Genomic DNA, 12,015 nt, shown 5'->3' with positions numbered 1-12,015 from the left:
CATACTTTTTATGACATGATGTATGCCTAAGTGATGCATACTTTTTATGATATGATGTATGCCTAAGTGATGCATACTTTCTTAAGACATGATGTATGCCTAAGTGATGCATACTTTTTATGATATGATGTATGCCTAAGTGATGCATACTTTTATGACATAATGTATGTCTAAGTGATGCATACTTTTATGCTATGCTATGTGACTAAATGATGCATTTTTATACATGCTATTTTACTTTGTAAGGCTTGTACCAAGGGTGGACTCCTAATCAGTCTCTAAGCCTTGCTTTGTGATCTAGGCTAAGCCTTGCTTTGTGATCTAGGCTAATAAGGGATGGGCTCCTTAGTACACCCCTAGGCCTTGCTTTGTGATCTAGGCTAAGCCTTGCTTCGTGATCTAGGCTAATAAGGGATGGACTCTTCAAGTACGCCCCTAGGCCATGCTTTGTGATCTTGACCTAGTTCCTAGTATGATTCAAGACTTGCTACCTTAGATATACTTACGACGTGCGCATCTATGTTATGTATGTATGGTACAAGCCGGGGCCCTAATTATGTTGATATTATGTTCAAGTATATATATGTAAGAAGAAAATGGTTTTAAAAGAGCATGAGACATACACATGTTTTTTTGGATACATGTTTTTAAAAATCAAGATGCATATGATCTATGATTATGTTGTGTTGAGGCTATGATTTAAGATATGCCATGATATGATTATGTTATGTTTCATGCTATGTTTTAAGAGATGATATGCCATGATATGATTATGTTATGTTTCATGCTATGTTTTAAGAGATGATATGCCATGATATGATTATGTTATGTTTCATGCTATGTTTTAAGAGATAATATGCCATGATATGATTATGTTATGTTTCATGCTATGCTTTAAGAGATGATATGCCATGACTAGTTACAATGTTAGTTATGTTGCATGATAAGCTTAAAGAGTATGATATGTTATGCCATGACTAGTTGAGATCATGTTAGGTTGAGACATTATTTGATTATGTGTTGATTGTTGGTTTTAGTGAGTAGGAAAGGAACTTACTGAGCCATGAGTGCTCATACCTTACTTTCCTTGTGCCACAGATAAAGGAAAAAGTTGGATGAGTTAAAGGAGCAGCAGGAGGGGCAACGAAGATGTGTGTGGCGGTGGCTAGGCAACTAATTAAGAACCTGCTTTAAAACCTTTAAGAACTATGCTTTGGTTTTGTGAAATGTAATACAATATGGGTGACTTGATGTTGAGTTTTTATTTATTTTGTTATCATGTTATGAAACTATGTTAGTGTAGTTCGGTTTTAATTAAGTTAAGAAAAATTATTTTAAGTCTTCCGCTGTAATATGTACGTAGAGTATCATAGCCCCGTCCCTTAGGGTTAGCAGGGAGGGCGGGTGTTACAGGCAATGGAGCACGGGTTGCTGCTGTTGCTGTAGGAACTTATTATCTATCTCTGCCCTCTGGGCTTGTACTAGAATTAGATGAATGTTATTATGTGCCTGCTCTTACAAAGAACATCATTTCAATCTCTTGTTTGGACAAGAAAGACTTTTCTTTTGTAATAAAGAACAAATGTTGTTCTGTTTATTTAAAAGATATGTTCTACTGTAGTACACCTCTGATGAACGGACTCTATATTCTAGACATAGAGAACCCCATCTATAACATAAATACAAAAAAGTTTAAATCAAATGATATGAACCAAACCTATCTCTGGCATTTCGCTTAGGTTATATAAATGAGAATCGCTTTTCCCAGCTCCATAATGATGGTTTGTTGGACTCATTTGATTTTGAATCATATGAGACATACGAGTCATGCCTACGAGGTAAGATGACCAAGACTCCCTTTAGTGGACACAGTGAAAGAGCGACTGACTTGTTAGGACTTATACATAGTGATGTATGTGGCCCTTTCAATATCGCTGCCAGAGGTGGTTATAGGTACTTCATTACATTTACTGATGACTTCAGTAGATATGGTTATGTGTATCTAATGACACATAAGTCACAATCCTTTGAAAAGTTCAAAGAATTCAAGAATGAAGTACAAAACTAGCTAGGCAAGAGTATTAAGATACTTTGATCAGATCGAGGTGGTGAATGTGGTGCGATCGACCTAGGTTTTGATCGGTACGATCATAGTTTTGATGTATGTGTCAAAGAGTTTAAGTTAGGTTCACCCTTGTATTTGATATGTGTATTTGAGTTGTGCAGGTTTGTAGGATACACATGCGACTCAGGTTGATGGCTTCGGGTCCGGTAAAGGATGAAGCATCCGAGGGACTGTGAACAAGGCAGCGAGGACAAGGGCCGTGGGAAGCGACTTCGAGGCATACGCGAAGGATGGCATTGGGGACGAGCCGTGGGCTTGAATGCATCCGAGGGACGAGAGCCAAAGGAAGTATGCTTGAAGGCAAGAGGTTAAAGCTGCAAAGGAAGCGTCAAATGAGTCGTAAGGGTGAGGGTATGAGTGCATGAGAAATAGTACTCAGAGTAAAATCCTAGTTTTAGGGTTTTACTACAGCGGTACTATAGCAGTACTGTAGTAGTCGACTGTATATTTTAGCAGTCGACTAGGTGCGAACAGAATGGTTCTGTTCATTTGGTCAATGTGGATCAGTCGAATGAATGTTTTAGCAGTCGACTGCACCAGTCGACTGTATGTTTTAGCAGTCGACTGCACCAGTCGACTGCATGCTTTAGCTGTCGACTGGTAAATGACCGTTGACATACTGTTGTTGCTATAAAGTAGTTGTTGGCTACCTCCAATGGTAACACCAGTCGACTGATGATTTTGCCAATCAACTGGTGCCGAGATGAGTTGATATGATGATCAACTCTCTTCTCTTATTTAAGGGAAGCTTTGGGGCTTAAAGGAGGTTACTCATGCTTGTTGAATAACTCCTTGTCATTGCCCAAAGCTTCCAAGCCTACTCTCTTTCTCCTAAACCTAAGTTCATCATTGTAAAGAGGAAGAGATCCTTTGTGAGAGGTTTGCTCCACCGAGAAGGAGAAACTCTAGCCAGAGATTGTCGGGGATTGATCCACCAAAGGATCAAGGGCTCGTCCACCTCAAGGACACACCGTGGAGTAGGAGCAAGCAATCTCCGAACCACGTTACATCGAGCTTGTTAGCGATTTGGTATTCTTTCTTTATTGTTTTCATTAGTTAGCTGTATTTCCGCGTGTGCACTAATCTTTTGTAGAGAAGAAAAGAAGTTGAGGGTGATATAGCTATCCAACCCCCCTCTAGCCGACCACCGATCCCCTACAAGTGGTATCAGAGCAAGGAAGCTCTTCAACGGACTAATCGCCAAGAAGAGCTCTTCATCAAAATGGACGGCTCAAACATTCATCCACCGAAATTCGAAGGGGACTTATCATCGTGGAAGAAGAAAATGGAGGTATTTTTCAATACCGATTTTGCCATTATGCTAATCATGAGAAGTGGTTTTGAAGAACCCAAGGATGAACGCAATGAGACAATCGACATAACAAGATGGACCAAACGGCAAAAAGAAGAGCATCTAGCAAATTCCAAGGCAATGCATCACCTACTACATGTTCTTCCACAACAAGAAATAACAAGAATTAGAAACTATACAAGTGCCAAAAACTTGTGGGAAAAGCTAGTGGAGCTTCATGAAGGGACATCGGAAGCAAAATTGGGAAAAAGAGACCTCCTTCGAACTCAACTCAACAATATCAAGCTTGAGAAAGGAGAAAAGGTATCAATTTTACATTCTAGAATTAAGGAAATTATTAATGGACTAACAAGTGTAGGTGAGACACTTTCAAATCGAGACATGATGATGAAAGCCCTAAATGCTTTCCCAAGAACCGCAACTTGGAGCTCCATTGTAGATTCATACTACATATCAAAGGACCTAGAGAAATCCTCTCTAGATGAACTCTTCTCAACAATGGAGCTTCACGAAATAAGAGTTGAAGGATTAAATGGAGAAGCTCATAGATCAAGAGGAGTAGCCCTTGTGGCAAACAAGGGAAAAGGAAAGAAAAAGAAATCTTCATCACCACCATCTTCCGACTCCGAAGAATCAAGTGTAACGCCCGCCCCTCATGGATACTAAGACTACCTAAAAAGGGATGGGGTTACTTAGGCTACTTGACATATATATATATATATATATATATATATATATGCATAAGGTCTCATGGCAGCGGAAGACATATTTTCACCTTACGCATCTAGCTCTTAATATGGCATGTGAACAATATACATGATTCATAACTGCTACTTGAACACAATTCATAATGTCATGAATATACTAACATGAATAAAATGTCATAAGTGCATAACATACTAGTTCCAGTTATCATCACCAGTATAAAAATCCAAATTGAGTTCACATTCACAACTTAAGCAAATATAATTTCTTTAGAAATAGAATTAGATCTATCCACCATGCCACTTCCACACACATCTTGCCCTTCCTGCTGCTCCAATCAGTTCATCCATTCATTTCCTTTTTCTGCAGTACAAGGAAAATAATCTATAAGCCCATAGGCTTAGTGAGTTCCTTCCCTACTCATAAAGCCATTAATCATACATACACATAAAACATGTTATAGCATGTGAGTAAATAACCCAAAACATATCATAGCATGTGAGAACATACACCTAAAACATATCATGGCATGGGAGAACATAACATAAACATATAACATATAATGAAAACCTAAACATATCATGGCATGGAAGAACATAACATAACCATATAACATATCATGACCATATTCTCAAGAGCATCTGTAATATGTGTAAAGGAAGACACATGGCATGAACATGTAGATGCAAGATGTTCCTTTGAAATCATGCATAATGAAATGAACATATGCAACATGTATTTTTTTTTTTTTTAAAACATATCATATACATACTTGAAAATAAGCTTAACATGAGGGGCCCGGCTATGTATCACATAACATGAATGCGTACAATCCCTAGGACAGGGTAGCTAGCCCCGAACCTACTAGGGAACTAGGTCCGTACTACGACCGTCGACCTAGGGGCGTACTGAGGAGCCCATCCCTTTACTAGACCCGTTCATAGTCCGTCGGCCTAGGGGCACTTATGGAGCCCACCCTTGGTACAAGCCATACAAAGTAAAATAGCATATATACATATCATGTTTCTTATCATATCATCATACATGTCATGATCTTGTCATATCATACATATCATGTTTCTTGTCTTATCATGAAGAGTGCTCTTGATCCCATCTCAAGGGAAGCATCCTTAGGCTTTTTTTTTTCTTACATAAGCCTTTCATAAACATATATCATGAGGCATAACATGTTCTTATCATAACATAGAGCATAACATGTTATTATCATATCATTAAGCATGGCATGTATTATATCATGAAGCATAGCATATCATATATTGAAGCATAGCATATCTTATCATGAACCATCGCATGTATCTTATCATGAAGCATAGCATATCATATCATGAAGCATAACATATATCACATCATGAATCGTAGCATATCATATCTTGAAGCATAGCATATCATATCATGAACATAGCATACATCAAAAATCACACATCATGGAAAACATAAGCATGCATAGTTAAGTTCAAAACTTTTCCCTAAACCTATGCATTCAATCATGGCCGAACCCTATGGTAAGAGAGCTAACCATATATACAAGATTATATATCATGATAAAGCATCACAAGCATGGTTTGATTTCAAGTCCTTGTTCTAAGCTTTACATACATTCTTGACCTAAACCCAAAGTAAGGTCCTAATGTTTGTTGGTAAATCATGTAACATGAAAGCTTAGCTAACCACATACAAGGAATCATATAACATAACCAAGCATGATTGGGTTCCAAAGCTCTACTCTAGGCCTAACATTCCATCTTGGCCGAAACATAGAGTAGTGGTTTTGAACCTTCTAATACCACACATAGCATAAAGACTTATCCAAACAACATACAAGATCTCATACATTATGAATAAGCATAACAAACATGATTAGGTTTTCTTTTTTTAAAAATTTTAACCTAAGCCTCATATCTCATCATGGCCGAAACTTGAAGATGGAGTTTTCATATTTCTATTCAACATGGAATATGAGAAAATCTAGGCTATAACCATGTAAGAGATCATTCATCATAGAGAAGCATAGCCAAGCATGTTATCATTTCTAAACTTGACTCTAAACATTATTTTCAACCTTGGCCGAAACTTGCAAATAGGATTTCTATATTTTCATACAACATGGAGTAGGAAAAACCTAAGCTATAAACATGTAAGAGATCATTCATCATTTAGAAGCATAACAAGCATGTTATCATTTCTAAACTTGACTCTAAACTTTAGATCTAATCTTGACCGAAACTTCATGTTAAGGTTCTTAACTTTCTCCATAACATGATGCATGAAACTTAATCCCACCACCTATGAGAGATCATACCTTAAAAGGGAGCATGAACAAGCATATTGTCATTTGAAAACTTTGCTCTAACCCACATTTCTATTCTTGGCCGAAACCTAGAACTAGGGTTTTCTATTTTTTTCCAACATGGAGCATGAAAATCTAAGCTATCAACATATGAGAGAAGCATACATCATGAAGGAGCATAACAAATATGTTTTCTTTTCAAGAACTTTGCCCTAAGCCCTATAATTCATCTTGGCCGAAACATTAGGTTAGGGTTCCTAATCTTTCAATATGATAATAAGCTTTAAAACTTAAACTAACAACATATGAGAGATCCTACATCATCAAGGAGCATAGGCAAGCATGATACCAAAAGAAACTTTGCTCTAAACCTTCTCTTTTTGTCTTGGCCGAAACTTCAAGGTGAGGTTCTAGATTCTCTTTCTTCCCTTTTTTTTTTATACAAAATAAATCATAACTTGTAAACTTGTTGGTACTAAGTGACCACTAATTTATCCTGGCCGAAACTTGCAAGAAAATCTCTAAGGTTTCAAAACATTTACATACGAAGAAATTGATAACTACTTGTACTGCAGTGAGGGGATACTCACATCCTTTCGCTTGATTTCCTAAGAGGAGTGACCTTGCTTGTGAAGCTTTCCTAGAGAGCATGCCTTCTTGCTTGGTTCGGCAATGGTGAGGAGGAAAGAATGGTTTCGGTGGAGAGGACGAGGGAGGAGGAAGAGAGCAAAATGAAGATTTTCATTCATTTTCTCCTTTTATTCCAAATGAAAAGAAGAAGGGAAAATGGGTTTTTCCTTCTCTTTTCTTTAAGTCATCCCTTAATGAAAAGAGAAAGCAAGAATCATCTTTTCATTTGAGAGGAAGAAGGCAACTCCAACTTCTCCTTCTAAATAAGAGAAACCTTTTCTTACTCTTAACTATATTGTCCCTTCTCTTTCTAACAATATCTCCTCTTGGTCTATTGGTTATCACATACATGTATCTAGTAAGAGGTCCAAGGTTCAAGCCTTGGTCACCTCTTTTTGGTTCTATTCCATTTTTTTTTTGCAAATCTTCACATAAGGCCTATTTTTAAACATGGTAAAAATATATGAAATTTCTAGGGACCCTATGGGTGTTACATCAAGTGCCTCAATGGATAGCGATCAAGAGGCATATATGGTAAGGAAGATGAGAAAGACATTTAAATCTTTTTCTTCTAACAAATCTCGTGCTAGGAAAAGTTCTAGAAGCAAAACTAGGACAAGGAAGATCATTTGGTATAATTGTCAAGGAGAATGACACATAAGAGATGATTGTCCTCTCTTGAAGAAGAAGGAAGGGAAGAAAAAGGAGGAGAAGAAGACAAAAGAAAAAGGGGAAAAGGCTCAAAGCTTAAAAGCAACATGGGATGATCAATCATCATCATCGGAGAAAGAAGAGCATCATGTAGGCAATTTTGCTCTAATGGAAATTGATGATGTAGGCTCCACCTCATCCGAAAAGAAGAAGGAAGGAGCTCAAGTGAAGATGAAGAAGGGAGCTCAAGTGAAGGGGGAGGACAAACTTCGGATTCGGACGTCTCGGTAAGTGAGGTACATAATCTTCCTCACCATGTTTTAATTAAAATTATTTCAAGCACAAATGATGATTTGTTTAAAGCAAAAAGAAAGAACAAATCCTTGAAAAATGATATTTGCATGCTCAAGGAAAAATTAGAATCCATGACTATTAAGGATAATGATATGCATGCTTCTTCTACAAATTCAAATGATTCATGTTTAGAAAAGAAAATAAGGCTTTAAGGGAAAAGGTAGAATACCTTACCAATGCCCTTAGAAAATTTGAAATTGGCTCTAAAACCCTAAACATGATTATTGGGAGCCAAAGGGCAAGTTTTAAGAAAAATAGGTTAGGATACAAGGAACCCAACAATGAAAAGACCTACCATTGTCTACTTGCTAGGGGTCAATCAAAAACCAAGACTATAGATAGAAAATAGATCCCCAAGGAATATTTGGTAAACTCAATTAGAAAGAATTTCTATTGGGTTCCAAAATCAATCCTCAAGGGTTAGAGGATTTTAGGTTAGTCAACCATTAAAATCATAGTTCAAATCCTTGAAAAATGGTTGACTTGAGACCTTAAGGGGGAGCACTTAGCCTTGATAGAAATTCATGTTCAAGGGGGCTAAGTAGAAGTTATCTTCATCTCACAATGATTTGCATTATTTTCTAACCTTAAATGTGAGATGATAGGATGATACAAATAATTCACTTATGCTTATGGCATCTTGATGAGTTATGAAATGAATCAAGTTTTAGTGATCATAGGCCAACTATGGGGAAAGCAAATGTTTAATTAATGGACATCTTGCCCATAGATCATATTTGGACATTTAAAATGTTTTGAAAACATTTTATGTTTTATTTACTGTGATTTAGCTATTTTGAAATATATGATTTCAAAATGAGGTTTCAAATTGATACCACCCTGAGTGATTTTCAAAGTGTTTGAGGTTTTTATCAAAACTTCAAAAATATGATGAATTTTCATGAAAACATATTTTTTCCTTAATAAATAACACTATAAGAAATGTGTGTTCAAAATTTCATGATTTTTCGAATTTTCTAGAATTTTCTATGCATTTCTGAAGTTGGCTTTAAAATGTTGAAAATCGGGTTAGTTTTGTTAGTTAGAGCCCTAGAGCCAATCATATGATGATTATTGTATGGACTCATTGTATCATATTCCTGTTGGATCGAGACGCGCTAGAGGGGGGGGTGAATAGCGCTCGCGGCTATTTGTTCGATTATCGGAATCGTAAAACTATCAAAGTAAATTTACGCAGCGGAAGTAACGAATGCAATCATAGAAGAACACAAGTAGTTTTACTTCGTTCGGAGCCTAGGTCGACTCCTACTCGAAGGCCCGCGATCCTTGATCGCTTTCGGTGGGCAACACTTATAAGTACGAAAAAGGAGTACAAGATTTACAATTAGTACAGTAATTAAAAACAAGTATACCGACGACAGAATCGTAATCTCGAAGCTCCTGGTCGTCGTGGACTTGTAACAGCACTTCAGGGTCGTTGAATGAGCAGCACGCAGCACAAGGATTGCTTGGAAGTTGTGTACTGAAGCTGCTGGTCGAGACCCCTTATAAAGGGGGTTCAAGGCGCCTTACACTGTTCACCAAGGCGCCTTGAACGAGCCGAGTCACCCGCGTGGATCAGCACGGACCTGGTCGAACTCTATCTGGTTTAAGGCGCCTTCAGCCTATCCAAGGCGCCTTCAACCTCCGGTTCAAGGCGCCTTGAACTCCATTCAAGGCGCCTCCAGTCTGCTGCGCTGGCCTTTTCCTGGCTCGCACCCGAGGCGCCTCCAAGCTCCATGGAGGCGCCTCGGACACTGTTCATCCGAGTTGTAACTTGCTCCTTTGTTCCTGCAAAATGTGTTAGTCCCAAACACATACCCTGCAAAACAAAGTTAGCACAGAAACATAATGAATAAAAGATTTGACAGCATTCGAACTGTCCGGGTCTGACTTCGGGTTTCCAACCGGAAACCCTAGGTCGACCCGACGCCTATTGTTCCCTCTACGAGGAACGCGTCCTCACCTACTCCACTCATGAGATTTACCTGTTTCCAGTACGATCCTCCAGATCGACTGGACTTTTGCTCGGCACTCGATGCTTCCGGACTTTCTGCTGAACATCCGCTTCACCGGCCAGTCCAGACTTTCACCTGGTTCGCGACACCAGGACTTTCCACCTAGGGTTACCACCCCCTAGGACTTTTGCCTGAAGCCATCGACCTGCCAAGACTTTTCGCATAGGGTTACCACCCCCTATGACCAAGGTTACCACCCCCTAGGGTTTTACCTTGCTTAACCGCAGTTAGGACTTTCCTGAAACACTCAGCAAAAGCTGTCAGATAACAAAGCACCTTAACTTTGAATCCTTTGCCATTATCAAAACTTAGGTTCGATCGTCAGATGCTTCCCGCACCAAAAATCTCCCCCTTTTTGATTATGGCAACACGTAATTCAAAGTTAAGAAAAACAACATATGTAATAACTGCATAAAGTTAACCAAGCTTAAGTAAATAAACTTCAAATGCAATAACAGTTAAGCTGGAAACTTTTAACTTTGTAATATAAGACTCCCCCTTAATAAAAGCCCTCCTTTTATTAAATACTTGAATTTAACTTTACTTTACCTACTCTCTGCTTGGAATTTTCCTTTAAATTTAATTTACCTACTCTCCCCCTTTGCCATATATCAAAAATAAACCAGTTTGAGAGTAGATTTGTATTTTTCTGAAGGAAAATTTTTCAAAAGACGGAAAAAGAACAATTTTCTTCTTAGCAAAAACGACTTAGCTTTTTGAGTTTTGGAATTTGCCAAATTTGAAAATACTTAGCTATATATTCAGCTTCAAAATGATTTGTATTGAGAAAATATTTTGCCAAATAGCTAAGTTTAGAGTACAATCTAACTAAGTCTAGTTCAAATAGTCTTAAAATTAATTAAGTTTGAAAATATGAGCATTTGAATTTTCAATAAAAGGATTTGCTTAGAAGTTATAAAATATGAGGTCAATTGAATGAAAATATGAGGTCACTTGAAAAAAAAAACTTTAACACGTTATAAAAAGTTTACTAGATTTGAAACTATTTGAATACTCAATTACATGGACAAGTTTTTTGAAAAAACTGTAATTAAGTTTTGAATACTCATTTTGAAGAAGCTTTGATATTAAAAAATATTTAGTTTTAGGACAGAGGGAGTAGCAGTAGTTTGTTTTCTAGTCCAAGCATGAGTCAAATTAAATTATTGAGTTTAATTTGATTAAGTATCAGAGCCTTTAAAATAATCAGGTAAAGTAATTTGATTAGAACCTTAAAGTACAATCATGCTTAAACAACAAATTGAAACACACTTTTCCCAATTGTCTAACCTTTAGCTACTTGCTGATTGCCTAGAGGGCAGTAGCTTTCACATGGTTAGTCAAATTAAGTCCATTTGGTCCAGTTAGAGTTGGCTAGAGCTGGAAAACTTAACTTGATTAATGTTTATGATGTGTTTAACGCCCAGACTCATATTGATGTACAAATATAAGCATTCCTGAGTCCAGGCTGTACCCTATGCATCTCACGCCTTTCTAAGTTTTTCAAACATAAGCAAGGTAGACCTAGGTGTTTGTTAGATGCTCTGGCTTTAATCTAGGGGAACATGATTTCTAGGGGAAAACTTAGGCTAGATCCAAATTTTGGAAATCTAACAAAATTGGAGTTTTGAAAATTATTTTACCTAGAATTTGAATGAGTGATAAGTAAACTCAGATTTTATGAAACTGAATAAGCATGCAAATAAGTACATCCACAGAATAAGGGAGTCTAAACAAGTGAGACAATAATCCACAGAATAGTGCATAACAGAGTCATATCAAATAGCAGGATCATCTGCTCGAGGAGAACTAGCTGGAGGATCATGGGGCTGCTCAGGTGCTGGCTGACCTAGCCGTCGTATCTCGTCACGGAGGGACGTAAATCCGGCAGCCATCTCGGATCGAATAGAGA

The sequence above is a fragment of the Zingiber officinale genome, chromosome 8B (genome assembly GCF_018446385.1).
Source record: "Zingiber officinale cultivar Zhangliang chromosome 8B, Zo_v1.1, whole genome shotgun sequence".
In the NCBI taxonomy this organism is placed as follows: Eukaryota; Viridiplantae; Streptophyta; class Magnoliopsida; order Zingiberales; family Zingiberaceae; genus Zingiber; species Zingiber officinale.
This window is presented reverse-complemented; position numbering follows the sequence as displayed.